This window comes from Carlito syrichta, unplaced genomic scaffold, assembly GCF_000164805.1.
Source record: "Carlito syrichta isolate Samal-C Ts95f unplaced genomic scaffold, Tarsius_syrichta-2.0.1 Scaffold304566, whole genome shotgun sequence".
NCBI classification, from domain to species: domain Eukaryota; kingdom Metazoa; phylum Chordata; class Mammalia; order Primates; family Tarsiidae; genus Carlito; species Carlito syrichta.
Genome location: NW_007248662.1, coordinates 159514 through 165513, shown reverse-complemented (window position 1 = coordinate 165513; position 6000 = coordinate 159514).

The window sequence follows — 6000 nt, the reverse complement described above, 5'->3', positions numbered from 1 at the left end:
GCCCAGCGGGTCGAGCCGGGAGCGGGCGCCGAGCTCCAGCCGGGGCGACGGGGAGACTGCCTCGAAAGAAGGAACAGCTTGCCAGTCCCCACGCCCCAGGCGACTTGCTCCCCAGAGCTCAGAGGCCGACTGTCGCTCTCTGTGGAGCCTCCTGCCCAGCAGCCGTCCGTCTCCCAGCGACTCGGGGCGCGGGGACCGGCGGGCACCATCGCGGGCCTTTTGAGCCAGGCGTTTCCCCGAAAGACGTTCTGTCCCAGAACACTGGAGGAGCCTCCCAAGCTCTGTTCAGGACTGCGACCGGCCAGAAAGCTGCTGACTGGCTGGGACGGTTTTCCTGAGACGTGGGGTGGCGTCCTCTCGCGAGTGGCAGACCTGTCTGTCCACACGTCTGTGATCTTTCTCACAGGTGGGCGCGCGTGTCTACGCATCGCCGCACCTTAACACACGCACGACGATGTCGTGTTGAACCACGAACGGCGTGAGGAATGTGTCCAGGGCGCTCTGGATAGCGACCGCCCCCGGGGCAAGGGAGAAGGGCTTGGGGTGGACACGCAGGGGCCTTAGGCAGAGGAGAGACCCTGTGCCCATCTGAGACGACCCCGGCACTGTCCCCAGAAGGAAGCCGCTGCGGGTGGGCACGGTGTGGCCCGGCGGCTCCCGGCAGGCTCTCTTGTTTCCGTCAGCACCGAAAACCGCGACTCGGTGTCTTCGGTGGGAGAATAAATATCTTCCGTGTAGACAGCTCACAAGGGTTTCAGTTAGTGGAGCGAAGTAATTGAAGGCTGACTCTCAGGGTGAAGCCAGAACTGTTGTGGGGCAGGCATGGCGGCGGCCTGGCAGGGAGGGCAGGCATGGCCCCCGTGGGCGGGCCCGAGGCCCTGCGTGTCTCGCCTGTCCTCAGGACCGTCGCCTGCGCTCTTCCCAAGGCGGCGAGGGAGAGCCCCGCCAGGCAAGCGGGGCGTCCCTCAACGCAGTCCAGGCTGATGCCGGGTGCCTGGAGACGGCATCAGACCCCGCAGCCAGCTCGGGCCCCCGAGACCCCACCCTGACGTGTTGTGACCGGTGGGCTGTGGACTGGGGTTCCCACGACCCCCTCCTCGGGTTTGAGCAGTTGCTTGCGGCATTCACAGAACTCAGGGAGACACGTGATGACGTGCTCCAGCTAACTGCTGAGGTGAGAGGATGGCCTGAGCCCAGGGGTTCGAGACCAGCCCGGGCAACACGGCGAGACTGCATCACTAAAAACACACAGAACAAGAAAAAGATATTGCCAAGGAAACAGGCCGACAGCCGGACGGAGGAGACGGAGGGACGGTGGGAGGAAGGCGCGCAGCTGCCACGCCCTCTCCGGGCGCCCCCAGCCCCTCTGGTCTCCCACGCGCTCCCTGGTCCCCCCGGGCCCCCCGTCTCCCACGTCCCCGCTGGGGCCCGCCCTGTCCTCGGCGGGGGGAGGCTCCGGACCCCGGCCTTTGGGTCTCCGCAGAGGCTTCCTCCACAGTCACAGCTGGTGGCGTCGAGGCCGATGCTGACCAGCTCAGTCCTGCAGGGGGCGGGGGCCGAAGCCGCAGCCCCTGGCCCTGCCTCGGTCTTCCCCGTGACCAGCCCGTCCCGAGGCTGCTCGGGACCCAGCCACCCATCCTGGCACACGCAGAGGCCACGCCCCACGCGCGTCCCCGCGTCTGGGAGCACGGCTGCACAGGGTCGGAGCCTGGTGCTGGTCCCGAGGGGAGCAGAGCTGGCCCGGCTCCAGTCACGGCACGCCCGCCAGCACGGCCTCCCTCCGCCGAGCCCGTTCTCGCCCCTTCTCTGCCTGCCGGGGCTTGTCTGAACCGCATGCCTTCGTCTCTGGTGCTGTGTTTTCATCTTCTGCCAGACTTCCCTAACCGGGACCAGAACCTCTGGAGAGAGCCTCCACGCGACGTTGTTTTCCTTCTACCCCAACTCAGAGCTCGCGTGCGAGGGAAACGTGGCCGGCCGTGCTCAGACACAGCCGTAGGAAGCGGGACCTGCAGACCAGGAGGGGACAGGACAGGTGTCCTTGAGGTCCCACACCGGGAGGTGTTGTGCTGGCTCGCACAGAGGACCAGGTGCTACCCTGAGACCCAAAGGTGCCAAGTGTCCGGCGAACTGCAGGCGCCTGCTCTGTGTCCCCCACACCTGGCCAAGAAGGGGAGGTCTCCCGCCTGGGAGGCCCCTCTCCGTGCCGGGCGGGCAGGAGGAAGGACAGCCCCTCTGTTAGGGGCAGACACAGGGCTGCCTTCCCAAAGCTCATTTTGTCAGCCAGGTGTGGCGGCTCAGGCCTGTCATCCCAGCACTGTGGGAGGCTGAGGCGAGAGGATCGCCTGAGCCCATGGGTTTGAGACCAGCCTGGGCAACATGGCGAGATCTGATCTCTACAACAGATCACAAAATGAGCCTGGAGTGGCAGTGCACACGTGCAGTTCCAGCTACTCGGAAGGCTGAGGCGGAAGGATCGCCGGAGCCCAGCAGGTAGACTGTGATGCCGGTGAGCGTGCCCCTGCACTCCAGCCTGGGCGACAGTGAGACTCCAACTCAAAAAAGGAAAAAAGGGGCCGGGTGCTGTGGCACAGCCTGTCATCCCAGCACTTTGGGAGGCTGAGGCGAGAGCTGCCTGAGCCCAGGGGTTCGAGACCAGCCTGGGCAACTTGGTGAGACCTCATCTCTACAATAAATCACACACACTAGCTGGGCACGGTGGTGTGTGCCAGTGGTTCCAGCTACTGAAAGGTTGAGGCAGAAGGATTGCCAGAGCCCAGCAGGTGAAGGCTGCGGTGGCCATAAGCATGCCGCCGCACTCCAGCCTGGACGACAGAGACTCCAACTCAGAAAAGGAAAGAAAAAGAAAAGAAGGTTCATTCTCTCCCCTACACTGTCATCTAGCAACGAGAGGGCAAACATTTGCTTCGTGGAAGCCCACTGGGCTCATTTGGCAGATAAGCCTGAATTTCTTCACGTGGAGCCACCTTGACACCAAAGAATTTTCCATCCATTATGTGGACCTCAGGGCTCCACACTCCACACTCACGGTCATCTATTTCAGCCACACAGACGATGCCGTAGGTTTGCACGCTCTCCCTGGCGTCTAGCACTGCTCTACGGACGCTCGTGTGCCACACTCTCCCGGCCGCCTACCACAGCCACACGGACGGCATTCGTGCTCCATTTCCGGGGTCGACGTCAGCCACACAGACGACGCCTTGATTTTCGTGCTCTCCCTGGCGTCTAGTGCAGCCCCGCAGAGCGCGTGTTCCATACTCTCCGGGCCCACAACCGTAGCGAGGACATTGTGCTCCACGTGACTTTCGTGTTCTGTGCCCTCCCGGCCATCCACTACGATCCCAATCACGCTGTTCCACACTCTCCAGGCCGCCGGCGACAACCGTACAGATGACACTTGCTCCCCACACTCTGTGTCATCTGTTGGTACTTGTGCTCCATTCTCTCCGGGTCATCTCGTACAACGGAGGCCCAGCTCACGGTCACCTTCTCTTGACAGCGTCTGTTCACAGGTGGTCGGGATGAACTCCTGGCGACGAGACTGGTGCTCACGCTGGCTGTGCAGAAGTGCTGGACTCAGCGTCCTACTGTGGCAGGGAGATGCTAGGCTCCCAGGAGCCCAGTGCTTTGTCTATGACTTGTTGATGCACCAGGGGAAGGGGTTTGGCTCCGGGCACTACACCACCTACGGCTACATCTCTACAGGAGGTACAGATGAGGGGATCATCTCGCCTGGGGTAGACTGGGCGTGAGTTCAGGCTTTGGTGGTTTCTAAACTGGCCACCGAATCCTCTCACAAAAGCTACTTGACCCTGATTTTCTTTCAAGAATGCTTCTGTTGGTTTCAAAAGAAAAAAGTGAGGTTTAAAGCAACCTTGGCTACGTAAGCATCACAGGGATAGGAGATTGACGATAGCCTTGCTAACGAGAAGCCAGGGCTTTCGCTTCATTTCCAAGAGCAGGTCCTGTGTTCACTGGCTTATTCTGGCTACCTGTTGAAGGGCAAGGCATGTCATGACCCGGGGGTCCCAGGTAACTGGACCAACATTGGGCTTGGGTTTGACATACACGACTCACTTTCACTTGCTGCCTCCGAGGCCCACTCTAGGCCAGCCGCGTAGCACACGCGAGTGGGGGAGGTGTCCGTCCTGTTTTGAGTCGGAGTCTCCCTCTGTCGCCCAGGCTGGGGTGCAGTGGCACAGTCATGGCCACCCAGACTCGACCCACCGGGCTCCAGCCTTTCCGCCTCAGCCTTCCCAGTAGCTGGAGCTGCACCACCATGCCCATCTAACTTTTTCATTTATTGTAGAGATGAGGTCTCACCACGCTGCCCAGCCTGGTCTTGAACTCCTGGGCTCAGTCAAGCCTCTCGCCTCCGCCTCCCAAAGTGCTGGGCTGACAGGCGTGAGCCACCGCGCCCGGCCAGGTGTCAGTATTTACTTCCTCCTTTGGTACCTACTGTTGAACAGACAATGAGCCGCCACCACCCACATACCCCCAGAAAAGACGTGAGGTCAACAAGCCCAAAGAACCCCCAGGGGAACCCAGCAGGAAGCCACCACAAGGCAGTGCAGCAGCACTGTCTGCATAAAGCACAGCACAGGCAATGTGGGCGGAGTGTCCCTCGCCTGAATGCTCAGGGCAGAAGTGGTTTAGATTCTGGCTCTTCTGCCTGTACCTTAGGAGAGCCCCCGGGGCTAGGGCCCATGTCCAAACGAAATTCATTTGCTTCCTGTGTGTCTTACAGTCTGAAGGCAGTGGTACACAACACTTTAAGCAAGTTTGTGCACGACACAGAGCGTGCAGCGAGCCATCAAAATGCAGGGGTGTCACCAACTCGCCCCGGGCAGGCGCCCTGTGGCCGGCATCCCCTCGCTCCTGCCCGATGCGCCCTGTGAGCTGGCCCTTTCTTCCGCTAGCGCACACACGGGCGGTGGGTGCCGGGGACGCGCGGCATGCTGGTGCGCAGGACCCCGCGGCTTTCGGAGCACTTGGGATTTGGGGATTCGCGACGACCGGCCAGTAAGTTCTGGCTGCCTCACCCCAGGAACGAAGTGTCAGGGTCTCTCAGACTCTCAGACTCTGCAGCTCCAGACTACTCTGAGAAGAAAAGCAGAGAATTCCAGGGTAACACTGCCCGGTCTGCATTTCTCACTGCAGGAAAATGGCCTGGCCGGAAAATCATTTCCCTTCAGGAAATGCTGAACTCCCGCTGGCGTGTGGCACTGTCGACCGGAGGCTCCTGAGGGTCCTGTGCAGATACCCGTCTCTGCTTTGCTCCGGGTTCTGGGTACCTTGCCACAATCCCCGGCTCAGTACGTGCGCCACGGACAGCGTGGGCCCGGCCAGGCCAGGCCCACGTGGCCGGGCGCAACCCTCTGCACTCCTGTCGCAGCCCAGAGCGCACGAGCCCGACGCCCGTGGAGCAGCCGCCACTCCTCTCATGAAACCCAGACCGGACCCAGACCGCGGTTCATGCCCATGGGTTCTGTAGTTCTTAAAAGGGTTGACTTACGATTTTGCGCTTAACTGTTTTTATTTTTTACCTGTGAATCAGGGCACACTACGTGTATACATTTTGTATCTAACTACAACACAACTTTTTTACAGAGACAAGCAACATACGTATACCAATGGCCAGTAACTAACCTTCTAATACTAGGAGTTTTAAACCGTTCGTGTTTACCTCAGACTGGTGTTACCTCTCTGATTATTTTGTATTCACTGGCTCAGATCATGAATCTGTGCCATCTTCTACTGAAAAAGTTCAAGTGGCTTCATTTTGTGCTACTTACGTTTTGTAGCTATTTTTATGCAAATTCTTAAGATGGAAAATTGGACACTTTGTTCACTCTGATTACCACCCACCCCAAAAGGCATTTGAGGCCACTTGTATGTTGCCGTCACCTGGACCCTTGAAGGGAGCTGAAACTGCTGTCAGTGTGAAGTATCAGGGTATCACCTGAATCAGTGTGAAGTATC